Source organism: Petaurus breviceps, unplaced genomic scaffold, assembly GCF_028583685.1.
Source record: "Petaurus breviceps papuanus isolate PSGF00001 unplaced genomic scaffold, PetGlider_PUasm1.0 189, whole genome shotgun sequence".
Lineage (NCBI taxonomy): Eukaryota > Metazoa > Chordata > Mammalia > Diprotodontia > Petauridae > Petaurus > Petaurus breviceps.
Window position 1 is genome coordinate 154,132 of NW_027185809.1, and position 21,415 is coordinate 175,546.

Sequence of the window (21,415 nt, forward strand, 5' to 3'; positions counted from 1 at the left end):
AAATATATCAAGAAATGAGCAAGTCCTATGACTAGAGTAAAGGATAACAAATGAACAGTCCAAATATTGAACTGGTACTCATAAAACATAAAAAAAAACCTAAAAGTGTGTTTCTAGAACATTGAGTAATCATTTTAAGGGATTCTATGGCAGGACACAGACATGAACTGCACTGGATAAAAACTTACAGATGAATTACAATCTGCACTGATGAAGGGAATGCCTACATCAAAGAGATCATAAAATCCACTAAAATATTATAGCTAAAACAAGACTCTCAATGCTAATATATTCGACTGGTTACTTAGGAGTACATGATGCAACACAGTACTTGAATAGTTTTCCATAATCTCCATCTTTTCAAAAAAAATTTTTTAAGTTCAAATTTAAATTTAAAAAAAAAAACTATATCCCTAACTTCTCTTAACTCACTGAGGAGCTACAAATTCAATTAAATCATTCTTAACCTATTTTTAACTAAGCCAACTCATGGACTACAACTCCTATGTAAGGTAAGTTTAATTTAAAAATTCCTTTTTACCCCAAAATTATTTAATATGCTATCTAGTTTTATATATCAATATAGCAAAAGCCCATATTAAAAATGGTATTGCTACAACAAATTCGACATTTTATCAAGCTTCTGTCCATTACTCAATCTATTTAAGTGAAATGCTGACCTAGAGGTATAATGTTGTTATTGTTGCTGTTTTGGTAGGCACTTTCACTCTGATCTGAGATTTCACTATTATAGGAAACTCCCAGTTAGGAAATTTTATCTACCAATGCAGATCAAATTGCTTGGCAATTTACAGTATTAGATCATTATCTGAGGGATTAAGTAATTTATAAAGGAATGGGAGTTGAACCTAGGTCTTCCAAACTCCCCAGCTAGCTCTCCATTGTGACTCTCCCCTTAGATATTATTTTAAATGTAACCCTTAGATATTATTTTAAATGTAATGTAACTAATTTAGCCTCTCTATTATTAATATCTTAAAAAGATCTTTTTCAACACCGAAAACACAATTTGGTTTTGGCAGTATTTGTTGTTTGTCAGAGGAGGCTACAAGGGTTAAGTCTGAGGGAGAAAGTATAAAGATGAATAATAAGTAATAATAAAGTAAGAATACTTCCTTGGAGAACTGAAAGGTTTGAGAACCAGGTTACAAGAGAATTCCTAACTCAGATCTGACCTCCGTTTAAGAAGTTATCAGTCAGGGGCGGCCAGGTGGAGCAGTGTCGGGAGACCCGGGATCGGTTCCGGCCTCAGATACTTGGCACCCACACAAAATAACTGGCCGTGTAACCTTGAGCAAGTTACTTAACCCCAACTGCTTATATAAAAAAAAAAAAAAAAAGAAGTTATCAGTCAGCTACAGGAACTTATACTTCCAGGTGTCACCATTTTATAACGTGCAAAAATATCTTTTGTCAATTCTTAAATTCACTCACCCTAAAGCTATATCCTTCAAGTATAGTTCTCTAGTTCTAGTGTTACAAGATCTGATGAAAAAAGATTTTTATACTATCTACACCTTTCGTAATTTTACAAACTTATACCTTCTATTCACTTCCGTTTTAACTTCGGGAAAAATCACTTAACAATAAATGTTTGGCACTTATATATTCTATATGCATACATAACTACATAGCACTTTTTTTTCTGGGCAAAGAAACCAATCTTTATTAAGAAAAACCAAGGTGGGGTCTACAGTCTGCCTAGTACAGTCTAAGATACAAAATTCAGTTCTTTATAGGTCTCTCCATTCATGTATAGAGCAAGTGGGCTTGTTATGTTATAAATGGGCAGTGTCCTTTTACTGAAGAAGGCTTTTGGCTCAAGCAGGGCACTTTTACATCCTCTCAAGACAGCTTATTATTTCTTAATATAAAGATGATTAATAAGTGAGCATGATTATTATGTCATATACTTAACATACATGCTTCATAATGATTTGGTTACACTTCTAAGGTTAACTAACACAGGTGCTCACCTGGGACTACTACTTAGCTTCAATTACACAGGTTTTTACTGGGATCTATATCCATAATATATATCACACAGTTACTTCTTATTTTATCAAGATAATTACAACTGATAAATGATTATAAAGCAAAGCACTCAAGGCACTGATTATTGATCTTTCCCATTTCAATCCAACAATATTTTTAGCTCTAAACAGAACTCATGGAATGTCAGAGCTCGAAAAGACCTTAGAAATAAATAATTTAATCAAATTTACATCTTACTTCTTACATACATAAATCTCTCATTCTATCCATGCAGAAACTGAGGCAGAAAATGGGCTATTCACTTGCCCAAAGTCATGTGGCTCATAAGTTACCATGCTGTAATTCCAAACCAAGCCTTATGTCTCCGCTAAAATCAACTCAACAATTAAGGCCAGTGGAGCTTCTCCCTGGTGTTGGGGAATTTACTGGGGGGTCAAACTGATCTGAGAGGCACTGTATCAATACTGTATGACAGCTGAAGGTAGGGGTGTGAACAAAGGTTTGTTTTGTAAAATTTGGATTAGTCTAAAGGCTGTACTTAAGGATTTAGAAGACCTCCTGTGGCCTTAAGGCCTGAGTTGCCCCATCCTTGCCTGAAGGAGGTAGAATGCTAATTCTCCTGGAAAAAACTTTTTATCTACTACCAACCATCCCTTCTTCCAGCTGACTCCACAATTCCCTCTCCACCAGGGTCTGGGGGGGGGGGGGGTCTTAACTTTGTTTGTCAGGGGCCTTTGGCAGTCTGTTGACTCCCATGAAACCTCTTCTAGAATCATGTTTGTTACTAACATTCATAACTGAAGAATAGGCTAAATTTCATTTAAAGGTTAATTAAAGCAAAAAATAAAATTTCCCATTCATGTTCACATCCCCCCTAAAATCTACCCATAGACCAAGGGGTCTGTCACTCTAGGGAAAGCTAGAAATGGGAATCTTCTTTACCCGATTGCCTTACTCCAACACCCTGGACTCCAACCTTCAAAGTTGAGGCTAGAAAGGGTTAGAGGCAGCATAAGGGTGGTAACTGATGGTGGCTCCCTACCTTTAAACCTATTAAAAAAGGAAGGCACAGGAAATAATTGTTTGGATGTAAATTCCATATCACCTAGCTTTCAAAGATATGGAGATGGAAGGCTTTGGCCACAATTGTGACACAGACCTCCTGGCCTTTCTTCACATAATGGCTGTTTCTGGGTACTCTAATCAAGATGACCCTGTGAAGGATGATGACATAGCCTGTGGTGTTACCCTCATTTTACTGATGGAGCTACTGAGATTTCCAGAACTCATTTACCTAGTATCACACCCCATCTTCTCCTTCTTAACCTGCACAGAATGTTTTGTTCTTTGCTGCTCTGAGAGATGTATGTTCAATTTTAGATTATTTTCCAGTGACCCATGGTGGTGTACTAGTCACCTTGGGATTGCCTAAGGCTTTGCCAGTATTAGGCAAACTCTGATCCAATTAAATTATGTGAAAACAACCACCACCATTTAGAGTTTCACAAATATTATCTAATTTTCTAATCCTCCTAAATACCCTGGGGCGGTAGTGGGGTAAATGCCATTATCCCCATTTCCTTCCTTCCTTCCTTCATAAAACCTTAAATCCAGTTCACTCTGAAGCTCATACATTGGACCACAACAGATCCCTGTCCAAGCTCCACTTAATGACTGAATTTTGGACCCTCCTGGCTCAGAGTGAATGTCAATGGTAACTATTTCTCTTTAGAACAGCAATCCTAAGAAAAAGTGAGGTTGGATGACTTTTCAGGGTTATGAATTGATTAAGTACCTGAGGTGGCATATGAATGACAGTTTTTCTAATTTGGGGTTCAGTTTTATCAACTGCACCATCTATATGGATCTGGAGATAGGCTTCTGTCTAAGAACCAGAGGTTAAGTGAAGAATGGTTCATTCCTGGAAGGTTTTTGTTACCATTGATGTTTTTTCCCCCTTTTATTTTTTTTTTCATTTTTCAAATGCTTTATTAACTTCTGATTTACATCATTAAATTCTGCCAGATTTTGAGTTACACATTTTTTCCCCATTTTTCCCCTACCCACCACCCCAAAATAGCAGTCGCACAGGATATCCCCTCCTCCAATCTGCTCTCTCCCATATCTTCTCCCATATCCCATTAGACTTTTCCAGTAGGGCATGGTGGATGTCTATGCCCCAGTGCCTGTATAGCTTCTTTCCCAATAACATATAAGATAGTATTAATAACAGTATACATGTATATATAATTTTAAACATTTGATTTTAAAACTTCGAGTTCCATATTAATTGTCTTCCTCCACTGTCACCCACCCTTACTGGGAACATAAGCAGTTCAGTATAGATTGCACATGTATAGCTAATGAAAAACATTAACATAGCAGATATATTGTAAAAGACTGACTATATTTCCTTCCCTCCTATCCCACCTCCCACTTGTTCTTTTTCTCTACTTTGATCTTGTCCCTTTTCAAAAGTGAGTGCTTCCAACTTCCCTCCCCCCCAGCCTGACCTCCCTTCCATCATCTCCCCTCTCATCCCCTTCCCCCTATTCTCCTCTCGGTTGAGATACCCTATTTAGTGTGTATTTCATTCCCACCCTGAGCCAAATTCACTGAAAATAAGGTTTACCCATTCCCCTTTGTCTTCCTATTCTTCCTCTCCATTGTAACCTTTTTCCCTTGCCTCTTCTTTATGATAGTTGACCCCATTGTGTCTCTCTCCATCTCCTCTCATTATATTCCTCTCTCACCTCTTAATTTCCCCTTTTAAGTATCATCCCTTCCTATTAAATTGGTCCTGTGCCCTCTATCTATGTATACCTGTAAGCATATATACACACATTCACAAATGTAGTCATACACCCGTATACCCTCCGAAATAGACACATACACACACACACACACACACACACACACACACACATATAATTTCTATTCCCTTCAAACTGTTTTCATACAGAGAAAAGTTTCATCAATTACAATTATAGTTTTTCCCTGTAGGAATGTTAATAGTTCAACTCTGATCAGTGACTTATGATTTCTTTTCCGTGTTTACCTTCTCAAGCTTCTCTTGCTTCTTGTATCTGGATGTCAAATTTTCTATTCAACTCTGGTTTTTTCATCAAGAATGCTTGAAAGTCCTCTATTCCACTGAATGACCATATTTTCCCCTCATATATGATACTCAGTTTTGCTGGGTAGGTGATTCTTGGTTTTAATCCCAGCTCCTCTGAACTCCAGAATATCCTATTCCAGGCCCTTCGATCCCTCAGTGTAGAAGCTGCCAGATCCTGTGTTATCCTGATTGTGTTTCCACAATATTCAAATTGTTTCTTCCTGGCAACTTATAATATTCTCTCCTTGATCTAGGAATTCCAGAACCTGGCTATAATATTCCTAGGAGTTTTCTTTTGGGATAATTTTCTGGAGGTGATCAGTGGATTCTTTCAACCTCTATTGTGCCTTCTGGTTCTAAAACATCAGGGCAATTTTCCTTGAGAATTTCTTGGAGGATGATTTCTAGGTTCCTTCCCTGATCATGGTTTTCAAGTAGTCCAATAATTTTTAAATTATCTTTCCTGGATCTATTTTTCAGGTCAGTGGTTTTGCCCATGAGATATTTCACATTGCCTTCTATTCTTTCATTTGTTTGGATCTGTTTAACATCATCTTGATTTCTCTTAAAGTCACTAGCTTCCCTTTGCTCCAATCTAAATCCAAGGGAACGGTTCTCCTCATTGAGCTTTTGAAATACTTTTTCCATCTGGCAAATTTGGCTTTTCAAGGCATTCCTCTCCTCATTGCCTTTTTGAGCCTCTTTTGACAATGGAGTCAGTCTGTTTTTTAAGGTATGATTTTCCTCAGTCAGGCTGTTGACTCTCATTTCATAATTTTCTTGCAGCGTTCTCTTTTCTCTTCCCAATTTTTCCTCCACTTCTCTTATCTGCTTCTTAAGGTCCTCTATGGCCTGTAACCAGATCGTATTTTCCTTTGAAGCTTTTGGTGCAGGAGTTCTGACTTCACTGTCTTCCTCCTGTTCCATGCTTTGATCCTTTTTGTCCCAAAAATGAATCTAATGTTGGAGTCTTCTGTTTGTTTTGCTTCCTTTCTCTGGTCATGTCACCCCCTCAGTCACTTGACCACTGGGCCTTTTGCCACAGTAGGACTCTGCCACCAGACAGGGGAGCTTCATTCCAAACGCTGGGGTTTTCTCAGCTGCCAGAGGTATTAGTTGGGTGCCCTCTCTGAGGCCTCCACATGCTCCAGCAAGCTGGTCACATACCCCAGGACCTCCACCCTAGACTGCAATCCAGATCCAAGCAAGTTAATGCAAGAGCGATTACCCCTCAGACTGGTCACTTGGCCCCCCTACATTCTGCAGGCCAGGAGCTGAAGCTGCAACATGGCCCTGGGGAGGCGATTCAGCAGCTTCTCGTCCTGGGGGCGAAAGCTGACACACTCCCAACTACTGGTGCCAAAGTCCACACTGCACTGACCTCTCACTTTGTCCTTCGAATCTATGTGTTGATGAATATGGAAAAGGCCACAGCTGCTGGTGATCTGGAGTCCCTCCAGCTGGTGGCTGGTCAGGCCCGCCCTGGGGCTAAAACCTCGAGTGGGGCTGGGCTCGGCTCCCAGAGCGCTGCTCTGGCAGATTCCTGCCAGCTTGCCGGGCTGTCCTCAGCGGGAGGTTAGCTTCTCTGTGTCATTTTGTGGGTTCTGCAGCTCCAAAGTTTGTTCGGAGTCCCCTTTTACATGGATTGGAGTTGGTAAGAGCAGGGAGGTCCTGTTTCTACTCCATCTTGACTCCGCCCCCAAGAGCACTTTTTTATAAGCAGAAAAAACATCTTATATTAATTGAACTGTTTTTCTAAAGATGGGTTTCAGGTCTCTGACCTAATTATCTTCATGAGAAGAGTTTAAGATAACATTAAGATTTCAAATATGGGGACTGGATTACTAGAGCAAGTTAAAAAAAAAAAAATCACCAGATCTAAAGTCAGAGGACCTGGGATCTGCTATTAATTACCTGCTCAATCTACTCAAGGCCCTTTGCCTCTTCAGACCTCAAGTTCCTCATCCATAAAATAAATGTTATTAGAGTAGGTCATCATTGAGGTCTCTTCTTGATCTAAATCATTTTAGCAATGAAAAAAGTGACTGATCTAAGGGTTAGGCAGAGTTCATTGTTCAATTATACTTGTAAAAATAAAAGTATGAATTAATGATGAAAAAAGTCCTGGAGAAAGAACCTACAAAATGACACAGAGAAGCTATCCTGCTGAGGATAACCTGGCTGTCTGGCAAGGAGCAGCCAGTGCAGCACTCTCCAACCCCAGCCCTGCTAGAAAAAAAAAAAAAAAGCCCTGCTTTTTTAGCTCCTGGGCGGGCCTGACCAGACACCAGTGGGAGGGACTTCAGATCACCAGCAGCTGTGGTGGTTTCCAGATTCATCAACCCATGGATGCCAAGGACAAAGTGAGAGGTCAGTGTAGTGTGGACTTTGGGACCAGTAGTTGGGGAGTGCAGTTGGCCTCTGCCCCCAGGGTGAGAAGCCGCTGAGGAGCCATGGCAGCTTCAGCTCCTGGCCTGCAGAATGTAGGGGGGCCAAGCAACTAGTAATCACTCTTGCTTTAACCTGCTTGGATCTGGACTGCTGTCTAGGGTGGAGGTCCTGTGGGTGCACAACCAGCTTGCCAGAGTGTGTGGAGGCTTCAGAGATGGCATCCAACTAATACCTTTGGCAGCTAAGAAAACCCCAGCATTTGGGATGAAGCTCCCCTGTCTGGTAGCAGAGTCCTACTGTGGCAAAAAGCACAAAAGTCAAGTAACTGAGTGGCAACATGAGCAGGCAAAGGAAGCAAAGCAAACAACCTAACTTTGCACTCCTATTTTTGGGACAAAAAGGATCAAAGCATAGAACAAGAGGAAGATAGTGAAGTCAGAACTCCTGCACCAAAAGCTTCAAAGGAAAATACAAGCTGGTTACAGGCCACAGAGGACCTTAAGAAGTAGATAAGAGAAGTGGAGGAAAAATTGGGAAGAGAAATGAGAACAATGCAAGAAAATTACAAAATGAGAGTCAACAGCCTGACTGAAGAAAATAACGGCTTTTTAAAAATAGAGTAACTCAAATGGCAAAAGAGACTCAAAAAGTCAATGAGGAGAAGAATGCCTTAAAAAGCCAAATTTGCCAGATGGAAAAAGAATCTCAAAAGCTTACTGAAGAGAATCATTCCTTCAGAATTAGACTGGAGCAAATGGAAGCTAGTGACTTCATGAGAAATCAAGATACTATTAAAGAGATCCAAACAAATTAAAAAAGAGAAGACAATGTGAAATATATCATTGGAAAAACCACTGACCTGAAAAATAGATCCAAGAGAGATAATTTAAAAATTATTGGGCTACCTGAAAGCCATGATCAAAAAAAGAACCTGGAAATCATCCTCCAAGAAATTCTTAAGGAAAGTTGCGCTGATGTTTTAGAACCAGAGGGCAAAATAGAGGTTGAAAGAATCCACCCATCACCTCCTGAAAAAGATCCCAAAAAGAAAACTCCTAGGAAAATTATAGCCAGGTTCCAGAATTCCCAGATGAAGGAGAGAATATTACAAGCAGCCAGGAAGAAACAATTTGAATATTGTGGAAACACAATTTCTGGCAGCTTCCACACTAAGGGATCAAAGGGCTTGAATATGATATTCCAGAGGTCAAAGGAGCTGGGATTAAAACCAAGAATCATCTACCCAGCAAAACTATCATTTTTCAGAGGAAAATATAGTCATTCAGTGGAATAGAGGACTTTCAAGCACTCCTGATGAAAAAACCAGAGTTGAACAGAAAATCTGACATTGGAGAAGCATGAGAAGGTAAACGGGGAAAAGAAATCATAAGGAACTTATCAAAGTTGAATTAACTACATCCCTATATGGAAAAACGATAATTGTAACTTATGAAACTTTTCTTCTCATATACAAGAGGCAAGGGAAAATGGTTATAAAGGAGGGGAAGAACAGGAAGGCAAAAGGGAACGGGTCAACCATATTCTCATTGAATTTGACTTAGGGAGGGAATGACATACACACTAAATAGGGTATCCTACCCTACAGGAGAGTAGAGGGGAAGGGGATGAGAGGGGGGGATGATGGAAGGAAGGGCAGGCTGTGGGGGAGGAAAGTTGGAAGCACCCACTTTTGAAAAGGGACGGGACCAAAGTAGAGAACAGAACAAGTGGGAGGTGGGATAGGAGGGAGGGGAATATAGTCAGTCTATCACAATATATCCACACTATGAAAATGTTTTGCATAGCTACACATGTACATCCTATACTGAACTGCTTATCTTCCCAGTAAGGGTGGGTGACAAGGGAGGAAGGGAATGAATCTAGAATTCAAAGTTTTAAAATCAAATGTTTAAAAAAAAAAATATATATATATATATACTATTATTAATATTATTTTACATGTAACCAGGAAATAAGACATACAGGCACTGGGGCATAGAGATCCACCATGCCCTACTGGAAAGTCAGAGGGGAAATGGGAGAAGATATGGGAGAAAACAGGTTGGAGGAGGGGATATTTTGGGTGGTGGGTAGGGGAAAAACAGGGAGAAAATCTGTAACTCAAAATCTTGCAGAAATGAATGACATAAACTAGAAGTTAATAAAGCATCTGATTAAAAAAAAAAGAAAAAAAGTCCTTGAAATAACCAATTTCAATCTACTCAACTGACAATCCTGTCCATAAAGCACAAAAGGCATCAAACCTTAGAGCACAAGAATGAAATACCATAACAAAACAAAACAATGTGAGTAAGTAGCTTTGTATAAGTACTTTTTTGCTCTGAATAAAAGTCTTTAGATGTGGTTTCATGCTCATAGATTAGAAAGGATGATCATAATATGTAAGAGTTTTCTCGAACACAATGTGGTTCAGTTGACCATTTTCAGAAAAAATGGATAAATTCTATATTCTTTTGGGGAAAACCATCTCCCTAACATAACTTAAAGCAGGTAGTAAAATTAAAAATCATTTTAAGTAAATAAACTTAAGAAGTAAGCACTTCAAAGGGATTTATCTTTCCATTTTTGTAGTCAGCAATTGCTACGCTTCCCATTTTTTCTGTTGTTCTTATCTGACACTGTTTCTCCTTTCTATATGCTTCCCCAGGTTAAAAAAAAACAAAACTCCAATAAAATATAACCATTGAAAATGTGTTAAAGGACTTTAGCCATGGCAGGGTAAATAGGAAAAACAAAGTGATTTTACTACCTATCATTACAAAGGATGAGGTTCTTAGAAAAAGGAAAGAAAAAAGTGTAGTATAGCTTGTACGCAATTACCAAACTACTCAACTCCTATCACTTAGTGAAAAAAGCACTACAGAAAAATTGCGCTTTTGTCATGGACAAAATATAATTCAAGATATTTCCCAGTCCCACTAGATTTGAAAGCAGAAGACATCAAACCCTGTAGTCAACCCTTGACATTCATGGGTTTCACTTTTCGATTTGGGTTATGCATGGGCTGGTCATCCATAAGCAAATGTCAATTTCTGGAGATTTGCCAGGTAATTCAGAAAGTCACAGACAATGCATGTATGTAAAGAAAACAAAAAAATTAAGTTAAATGTATGACTACTGTATATTATCACTTACTACCATAAGTATACATACATAGATTTATTATATAAAGTTAAATTTTCTTAAAAGTTTCAATGGGTGCTCAAGTTCAGTCTTTTGAATACAAATTTCACAGAAGAAACCCCCTTAATAAAAGGACTTGTTTCGTAAAACCTGGACTCAGTCAAAAGGCTGCAACCCAAGGGCCCAGAAGGTCACATATGGCCTATGGAGGCAAGTTCTCTACCCCTGGAAGGATTCTTTGAAAACACCTCCTTTTTGTCTTTCTACCATCTAAACTCAGTTGTCTGGTTTTCTCCCACAGCCTTTCATAAAAGAAACCCATGAAGCAGTTGCTACAGTCACATCAGGAGGTGGAAAGACTCTAATCTCTCCCTCATACAACCTGCAACTTATTTATGTGTCCAGTACCTTGTTTTACTTGTTTTGTGTGTTATATAAATATGATCACAATTATTAAGAATAAAAGATTTGGGATGGGGCCTGGAGGTATGTATGGTATTCATAGGGGTCCTGTCCTGTACCCCTAACCCCCACAAATATTGAGGGACAACTCTATTACCTGTGTAAGACTGTGCAAGTTATTTAATATCTCTAGGATCAATTTCTTCATCTGTAAAATGATGAACTTTGCCCTCCACACCCCCAAAAGATGAGAAAATAACTCACCCTCATCCTTCTTTACCGAGATAGAGGACTAGGAATATTGAGAATTATATATATACTTTCAAATCTAATTGAAGTACTAGTAAGTAGCCTTCATTGTTACAGGAAATGACTTGCTAAGTAAAGATATATCTTTGACATGACAGAAAACAGAAAAGATAATACTTTCTTTAATACGTAGGAGGCAAGACTAAATGATTGCTAAAATCTCTTCTAGCTCATGACTCCAATAATGAACATTTTTACCTTCCTCCCCTCCTATAAAGAAAACAACAGCAATAAGATTTTATTTTTTAGCAACTTGCTCTAACCGATACTAACATAACATTCCAGTCCAAAACCTATAATTGTCCATTAATCACACCAGAGTAACACCTATCAGCAATGACTTCAATACAAAAGTTCTCCCATAACACTTAAAATTTTATTCAGAAAACAAGGTCTAAGATAAGAAAAATGAGCACCAGAAATTAAAGGAAATTAAAGAGGTGCCCATCAATTGGGGAATGGCTGAACAAGTTATGGTATATGCATGTTATGGAATACTATTGTGCTATAAGAAACGAGGTGCCGATGGACTTCATATTTACCTGGAGAGGCTTATACAAACTGATGCTGAGTGAGAACAGTAGAACCAGGAGAAATCTGTACACAATTACAGACACAATGTATGTGTGATGACTGACCAACTTTGATAGGCTGGACTCTTCTCAGCAACGCAGTGATATAAGTCAATCCCACAAGACTCATGATGGAGAGATAAAGAACTAGAAAGAACTGAGTTTATATCCAGATGGAAGCAAAATACCTGATCTTTTTCCTTTTCTTGTTTGGTTTTATGTCCTCTTTACCATTTTTCATTCCATCTGATACAATCTGTCTTTATAACCTGACTAATTGTAATGGGAATGTAAATTTTTAAGATCTTCCCTGCCCCTAGGCTAAAGTGCACCTGGAGCCTGGGGTGGAAGGTTTGTTTTTCAGTAGATACTTTTTGATTGGCCAGTGAGTCCAGAAGGTTGTTACATTCTCTGAGCCAGGAGAAGGCTATATAAACCCTGATTTGAGGCTTTGTTTTGGGGGCTCACTTTGAGAAGTGTTCTGTGATTTGGTCAGATGAGACTCTGGGAAGCCGTTGCTGAGAGCCGCCCCCCCCCCCCCCCCCGGCTTTGAAAAACCTAGATGTTGATTTGGTATGGATGTAATGGTTGGACAGTTTGGAAATCTGTCTGCTTAATCTGTTTCTCTGTCTTGATAATTCTGTCTGTATACTCTTAAGTTCAGGGTGCTGACCTTTTTCCCCTGAACTAGGTAAATGATACATATTTGACTGATTAAAGAAAGCTTGTTAACCCATTTTGAGTTGCTTTCCTTTAACAAAGCAGATCCAAGAACCTGTTTTGGCAGCCACCCTAGGGACGCGGGGGTGCTTGCTGCTACACTAATGTATAATGTGAAAGTATTTACAGATCCTATACTGGACTGTATGCTACCATGGGGGGGAGGGGAGGGAGGGGGACAAAATATGAAACTCAAGGAATTGTGTAATTGAATCTTGTAAACTAAAAGTAAACAAATTAATTTTTAAAAATTCTAAAAAAAATTAAAAATGAAAGAACTTCATTTCATGGATGAAACAGGATTTTGGTCAAACTCAACAATTTATATGATATTGATCACATAAAACAAAAACTTTCAGTTGCATTCCGCAAAATGGAAGGAGGGAATAAGAATTTATATAACCGAGGCACTGTGCTAAGCATTTTTTACAAACATCACATTTGATTCTCAACAACCCTGTAAGGTAGGTGGTATTATCCCCATTTTACAGTGGAGGAAAATGAAGCAGAGGTTGAGTGACTTGCCCAAGGTTAAAAAGCTAAAAAGTGTCTGAGGTCAAATTTTAACTCAGGTCTTCCTAATTTCAGGCCTAGTGCTCTATGCACTGTGACACCAGGTGGCTCCTAAGAAAGAACAAGGTCTGAAGTCAGAGGACCTGATTCAAACTTCACCTCTAATGCCTACTACCTACAAGGTCCTGGGCAAATCATTTAACACTGCTGGGCTTCAGTTTCTTTAGGTATAAAATCCAAGGAGAGGCTGGTGAAAAGGTAAAGACCTAATTTATGCCCATGGACAAGTCATTCCTCCTGGCCTTTTCATCTGCAAATGAGCTACTCAAACCTTTAAAGGCTTGGAACATCAGTCACATCAGAAATGAGGTTCAGGAGGGCATAGGTGCTGTCAAATGCTGTCAAAGAGGGACACACTCTTCTGTCCCAAGTCTCTCTAACTTCCCCTCCCAGATCTATTATTTTTTAAAGAGGCTATTCTTCGCCTCATTTTATTAAGCCTTAAGCACTGCCTCAGTCAGAGACCTGTTAATTCCAGCTTGAAAAGGCCAAGTTCAATATCTAGGACACAAATTCCAGAGAAAGTGAGGCTGGTGACTGCAAAGCCTTCCCTCACTTAAATCCAATTCACTTGCATGTCATGGCATCACCTCACTGATGTCATGGCTGTCTTCGAGAACAAAGAAAGCAGCAGCATCAACTTGCTCTTTAAGACCTAGAAATTTGCTGAAGCATGACAGATACAAATTCTTACATTAGTTTAAGTCAACTTGATTCTCAATTGTCCCTACCAACAGTAGCAACAATTTGCTACTTTTTGCAAAAGGGATTCAATTTCTTTGTGTAAGGAAATGACTAGTGATTGTATTTTTTTTTTCATCTCTGCTTTCTTTTTCAATGTATGCTAACAGACTTTTGGCATAGTGATTAAAAAAAAAAAACAAAACAGAGGGCCCAGATGGGTCAAGCCCTCATTCCTACCAGAGTTTCTAGTTACCAATTTAACCACCAATTTTAACATGAAGAGACAGCTCAAACAGCACATCAACAAATCAACAAAGAGTTGATGTGAAAAGTAAAATACATGGGAAGCTAAAATGACAATGATCTTTCCAATGTAAAGTTTTTCAATAAGTATTAGAATGAGTAGCTATCATTATAGTTTGAGGTTCTGATTTCAAAATGGAATGATGAAAATTCAATTAATTTCAACTCTTTAAAGAAGTATGGGGGGGGGGGGGGGGGGGTAGTGGCACAGTGAATAGAGCACCAGCCCTGGAGTCAGGAGGACCTGAGTTCAAATCTCAGACACTTAACACTTACTAGCCATGTGACCTTGGGCAAATCACTTACCCAACTGCCCTGTCTCCCCCCCCCAAAAAAAAAAGCAAAAAAAATTTTAAAATAAAAAAGAACTCTATCATAACCTTGAAATAACATTCTAACAAAATACTTCAATAATAATTTCTTGCATTATTATAGCATTTTTTTTAATTTCCTCTCCTCCCTCTCCCCACCCCAAGTATTCTCATTATATATACATGTATGTATGTATATATATATATATATATGTATAGTATACACACACACATGTCCTTGCTGTGGAAGGCAGTAATTTTAATATATTTCACAGACATAAAGAGAAACCTATGTCGAATGATATGCTCAGAGCCACTCTAATAGCATAGAGATGAGCAACCTGATTTCTAGTCAAGACGGCAAAGAAACATCCCTTAAGAGGTGACAACAATGGCCCAGAGACATATTCCAATGGAAGCTCTAGAAATCCATAAGACACCAAACAAGAGAACTGTGAACAACTTTCCCAATTAAAGTAAATCTAAGTACTGAAACGGATATGAGTAATTGTTGAAGACTTTCCAATTAGCCTTGGACCATAGAAAGAAATGATAGGTGGCAAAGAATACTCTATCCCATATGAATAAATAATATTACCACATTCAGATTTGCATTGTCTTGCCCTTCCACTATGAATAGTTTCTAGTGGGGTTTCTATGACAGCTATTCATCAAGTCAACCACTTAAGCACTTTCTCCCCATTATCTTTTGTACATACAGCTATTAATTAAAAAGATGCAGTTTGCTCTTTCCCATCTTCAAGCAATGAAAACATTGAAAAAAGTTAATTCTTGGTTTGACAAACGATAATGAATTATGATATCATCTTTCTTGTAATTTGTACGACAGCATTTGCATTTGCTTATTCATCTGAATCAAATGTTTTTCCACATTTGATATTTTTTAAATCAATATGCCAAAAGTTCTGTTAGTATGCACAGAAAAAATCAAAGATGAATTTAAAAAAATACAATCAATGTTTCTTTACACAAAGAAGGTGAATCACTTTCAGCCTCCTCCCAAGAAAAAATTCTCTGGACTTATTTTTAAAAAGAGAAACTGATGGGGTAAACAGCACATATAAGGAAAGACAAGATCAAGCAAGGGAGCAAAGCTGTAAATTTGTCAGGTCATTTTGTTTAGAAATCTAAATGCATCATAGCTATTTACTAAGACTTCAGGTAACAGAATTAATGTGGAAAATCAGTAGTTAAATTTTCAGGCCTTTAAAATTTAAGCTAAATTTCCTTTCTGGATAATTCATGTAAAATACAAATATGAACATAATGCTAATAAAATATCAGAAGATACCCACTACTTGTCCAAAAGTTTGGACTTTTAATAATCTGAATCGTCCCAAAAGTACACTGGAAAAGGCCTCTGAGCCCTCTCACAAAATACTAATGTATGTGATTCCTCGGGGCCTCATGTAGACCTTCAGTAGCATGGGGCAGCTAGGAGGGGAGCAATGCAGAGGATCAGCCCTCAGACACTAACTGTATGACCCTGGGCAAGTCACTTAACACTCACTGTTTTCCTCCGTTCCAGTAAAATGATCTGGAGAAGGAAATGGCAAACCACTCCAGTATCTCTGCCAAGAAAACCTCAAATGAGTTCACAAGGAGTTAGATACCACTGAACAACAATAAAAGCATGCATTCACTTCTTAAAACTTAACTATATCGTTTCCCCAGCTTACAGCAAATTAGAAGCAAAATGAAGGTCACTCATTATTGGAGGTCAGCACAAAGACAAAAGTAACTGCTGATTACCATACATTTACCCATTCAAATTACAACACTACACCATAATGGATGCTCATCATGAAAACGGTCAGAGAACTGGTTAAATCATGCAGTTTACTATCCTCTAGGACAGCAGGGGAAGTCAAAAGCAAGGATTTGCAAGAGACTATAACAAGCCAGACACTGCTTCTTTCTGGGGAAACCAAGAGAGGTAAAAGGAGTCTTTCTGAACTGGGAAAGGATGCTCACAGAAGGTGGGATTTAACAAAGACTTCAGAGAAGTCAGAAGGGGGGATGAGGAAGGAGAGCACTGACAAGGGGGCTAGCGTTACTGAGCTTAACAACAGTAAATAGTGGGAAATAAGGTGCAACATTGAAAAGGTAGGCAGGACCTAGGTTATTAAAGTCTTTAAAAGCCAGAGGATTTTATATTTGATCCTGTAGATAACAGGGAGCCACTGGAGTTCCTTAGAGAGGGGTGAAACCCTACTTCTTAAGATTAATTTGCCAGTTGAGTGGAGATTGGACTGGAGTAGGGAGAGAATTGAGGTAGAGAGACCAACCAAAAGGCTATTTCCATAGATCAAAATAAGGTACGATGAGGGTCTGCACCAAAGTGGTAACAATGCAGAGGAGAAAAAGGGACATGTAGGAAATATGTTATAAAAAAAGAAAGGGCAGGATTTAGAAATACATTGCACATAGGGGATAAGACAGTAAGGTAGCAAGACTGGGTGACCTGAAAGCATGGAAATATCCTAAGTAATAGAGAAGTTAGGAAAAAAAGAAGGGTAAAGATAAGATCTACAACTTTGAAAAAAAAAAGTTTTATTACAAATTAAGTTTAGGGGTGGCTAGGTGGCACAGTGAATAGAGCACCGGCCCTGGAGTCAAGAGGACCTGAGTTCAAATATGGCCTCAGACACTTAACACAAAAACTAGCCATGTGACCCTGGGCAAGCCACTTAACCCCAATTGCCCTCCAAAAAAAAAAATTAAGTTTAAAGGTCTTAAGTCTTGAAGATATAGATTTTAGATACCTGTAAAATTCGCTTATATAGAACCCAAGAATCCCTAACAATGGCACAACATAATACAGCTACTACAGTTAAAAAAAAAAAAAGTTAAGTCAGGTACAATAGCTTTACCAAAAAAAAAAAAAACTAAAAAAATTTTGAGTTTATCAAAGTTTGATGTAAGTGGTTTGGAATGAGGTGCCTCCCCTTCCTTACTTCTCACTTTTCTGAACCTTTTGTAGTGTGACTTCCAATCTCAGCCTTCAACAAAAATCCAAAGGTCTTTTCTCAATCCTCAATGCATCTGGAGGATGACCTCTCTTCCATCTCGGAGGAAATGACTCCATTCCCCCCGATATTCCCCTTTCTGGGTTTCCATGATGCCTGGCTCTCCTCCTACCTATGTCCTCAGCTACATCTTCATCAAGACTAGGCTCACTAACCGCAGATGTTCCCCAGCGCTCTGTCCTGGGACGGCTTCTCTCTCTAGGCTCACTCTGTGATCTGATCCGCTCCATACCTTTATGGACATGAGCCTCAGATTTCCTCTTCCAGCCCTAAGTTCTCACCTCATTTCATACATTTCCCAATAGAGCTTAAACTCAACATCCCAAGACTGAATCACTGCCCCCCCCCTCAGACCCCCCTCCTCATCATTCAGGGTACCAGCCAGCATCTTCCCGGTGCTCCTCACACAGACTGGGCAATCAGCAGCGAAGACCCCCGCTTCCAGCCATTGCCACTCACAACTGGCCCATTACAGCGGACACTCTCCTGGCCTCCATTTCCTCCCCACCCAAGGGCGGATTCCTCGGTGAAGTCTAACGGCCCCCTCTTGGCCTGCAGGGTGGAACATCGCACCTCCACAGTCCCTCCGGCCATTCTTCGGGTCCTCCGACCAGACCCCGCCTCTCGGAGCGCTGTCCCGGGCGGTCTCCGAGCCTGAGACCCCCCAGCCCTTCTTCACCTCTTCCCAGGTCTCCCCTTCTGCCAGGCGCCTTCCCTCTAGGCTCACCTCCCTTCCTCCTGCTTCCAGCAGCTGACCGCGCGACCGGCGCGGGTCCGAAAAGTCACGCAGGAGCGAGTCTCAGGGAGCCGGGCCGGTGCGTGGGGAGAGCTTCCAGGGGCCAAAGCGCCTTGTGTGCAATTCCTTCATTTCTGTGTTCGCAGAGTCCCCCGATGCCCGCGTTCCAGGCCCTTCCACGCTGCCCCTCCTCACTCTGGCTGCACTGGGCTGTCCACTGCTCGGGCCCGGCTTCCCTTCTCCCCCACCAGAAGCCGCGGCCGCCTCGGCTCCGCATCGCGCTCTGCCACGGACCCTGCCCGCTCCCGTTTTCCACGGCGGAGCCAGGCTCCCCCACGAGGGATCGGCGCCGAGCGCTTCGGGCCTTCCGGCTCATCCCGCCGGATCAGCGCTGCGGTGCCACCGAGACCTCCGGGGCGCGGCGCTCAATAAAGCCCTCCTGCAGAAGCCCGGGAAGGCCCCTCCGGCCCAAGGCTCCCCGGCCCGGAGCAGCGCCCGCACCGGGGCCAGGCGCGGCAGGGCTTCCCGCTCGGGGAGGGCGGGGAGAGGAGGGAGCGGGAAGGGGGCCCGGGAAAGCGAGTGGGGCGAGAGCGGCAGCATGGCCGCAGCGTGGCCGGCTCCCGCGGCACAGGCCCATAATCCCCCCCCCCCCTTCCCCCGAGAGGCCTCGGGCCGGCCTAAAAATAGGTGCCCCGCTCAGTCACCCCGCCGCCCTGGCCGGACAAGCCGCGGGCACCGCCGAGACGCCCCCCGGAGGCGGCGCCGCAGGCCCGTTGGGCGGCTCGGCGACTTCTGGAGACCTTCTTCCTTCCCGGGTTCCCTGCGCCGGCGCCAGGCGTGGAAAAGCCGGAGAAGGGAGAGAGCATGGAGTCCGTGCCTCGGCCTCCCCCGCCCCGCCGCGCCCCGTCCGGCCCCCCGGGGCCCGGGCCGCTTCTCCTGGGCCTCCGCACCCCGCCGCGTCCCGGGAGAAAGCCGGGAGAAGCGGGCGGCCCCAGGCCTAGAGCCCGCTCAGGCAGGGAGGCCTGGCCGGGCCGCGCCCCGTTCCCGGCCCGCCGGGGCCTCCTTCGTTCCCTCCCCGTCCCTCCTTAAGAGCTCCGGCCCGACCCTCCTCCTTACTGGCCTCTCTTCCTCGCCGTGCGCGGCCGCCGCGGGACGGGTGAAAGGGAAAAGGGGCGGAGGCTGGAGGAGCCGAGGCTGGTCCCGACGCTCGTGAACGCGGGAGGAAGCCCAGTCCCCGACGCGCCGCCGCCGCCGCCGTCACTCAGGTGCCAGTGTGGCCAGCCGGCAGGAAGCGGACGGAGCTGCGGGGCGGAGGCGGCCGCGAGTGGCCGGGCACCGGCCCCTTAAAGACACAGGCGCGCAGCCCTCCCTCAGACCGCCCCGCCCCCGGCCCCGCCCCCGGCCCCGCCCCGCCGATGGGATCCAGGCACCGACTCCCTTGCTTGTCCATCACCGTGGGAGTTCCACTCGCTAGAGATGTTCTAGCTAATCGTCTAACCTGATGCTCTGCCGGGCCGACACCGCCTGGCGCTGGAATTCCGGGGCTGTGTTCCGTGAGTGGGCAAAGGGGACACCTTCTGTGGGGCTTACCAAACGTGCCCTGCCTCCAGCTACACCGGGTGCCCTCCGGCTCCCGGTTCGGCTGCGGACTGCGGGTCCCACGCCTGCTTCTGCGGGCCGTGCCCAGACCACCCACAGCTAGCTGGTTAGGCGCCTTGAACCTTAAGGAAAGACGTGGAGGAGGGTCACCTCCCCCGAACAAAACTTAGAAGATGACCACCAGGGAATAAACATTTATTAAGCACCTGCTGTGTGCCAGGCACTGTGCTGACTGAAGGAGCTATATACCAAGACGCAAAAGCATCTTCCTTCAGCGAGTTTACAACGTGCAAACAAAAGATGCAATCTGTATACAGCATAAATAGGAAACGGCTAATAGAGAAAAGGCGCTAGAACTAGAGGCAGAAGAAGGCTTCCGACAAAAGATGAGATTGTTAGGGGCGGCTAGATGGAGCAGTGAGTCCGCCCCTGGCCCTGGAGTCAGGAGGTTCCGAGTTCAAATTCGACCTGTCGGACACACTTAACACAAAAAACCTTGGGCAAGTCACTTAACCCCAATTGCCCTGCCTTCCCTGCCAAAAAAAAAAAAAAGATGAGATTTTAGTTGGGATTTAGAGGAGGCCAGGGAGGGCAGATAATACTCATAATAATATGGCTAGGAATGCACAATTTAATGTTAGGTTGTCGCTTTCTTCATAGTTCCAAATTATTTCCCAGAATGACTGGGACAGTTCACGGTTGGGCCAACAGAGGATTAGTGCACCTTTTTTCTCAAATCCAAAATTCAGCATTTTTCACTTTACTGTCATTTTGGCCAATCCAATGGGTGTGAGGTGGTGCCTCAGAATTGTTCTAATTTGCATTTCTCTAATTATTAGTGATTTAGAACATTTTTAATGTCACTTCATGGCTTGAATTTCTTCCTCTGAAAACTGCCTATTCATATCCTTTGACCAACTATTAATTGAGGGAAGGCTGTTAGTTCATATATATCTTATAAATGAGACCTTTGTCAGAAAAACATTTGACAAAGATTCCCCCCTTTCCTTGCTCCTCTTTTATTTGAGCTGCATTGTTTCTGTTTGTGTAAAAACTCTTAAAAAATTTTTACATAATCAAAATTGTCCATTTTTCCTCCTGTGATCCTCACTATCTCTTGTCTGGTCATCAATTCTTCCCCTCTCTCCCTAGATCTGCCAGGTAATTTCCATGCTCTTCAACTTTCCTTGTGTTATAACACTTTTTATATAAATCACATGCCCATTTGGAGTTTATCTTGGTATATGGAATGAAATGTTGATCAGTACCTAGTTTCTACCTGAGTACTTTCCAATTTTCCCAACAGTGTTTGTTGAATAGGGAACTCTTGCCTCTCCCTAGCTGGGATCTTTGGGTTTATTAAACTCCGGGTTACTATACTCATTTGCTTCTGTATCTTGAACCTAACCTGTTCCATTAATAAACTCTCTATTTACCTGTGGCTTCAAGAATCAGTAGCATATGCAACGGCTACATCCCAGTAAAAT

At 42.0% G+C, this 21,415-nt stretch overlaps 1 protein-coding gene across 17 annotated transcripts in view; it reads right to left on the reverse strand.

The window, feature by feature from the left end:
• The window catches only part of KTN1 (kinectin 1), a 155,928-nt gene extending 136,227 nt beyond the window's left edge, over window positions 1-19,701 (reverse strand). For 10 of the 17 annotated variants that reach the window (XM_069091742.1, XM_069091755.1, XM_069091753.1 and 7 more), the window contains exon 1: window positions 19,446-19,700. The gene's annotated coding sequence lies outside the window, so the exon portion shown is untranslated. Of the gene's footprint in view, window positions 1-19,445 lie in introns of all 17 variants that reach the window. The other 7 variants (XR_011169002.1, XM_069091744.1, XM_069091750.1 and 4 more) reach the window with 2 other exon arrangements.
• Window positions 19,702-21,415: the final 1,714 nt, after the last annotated feature.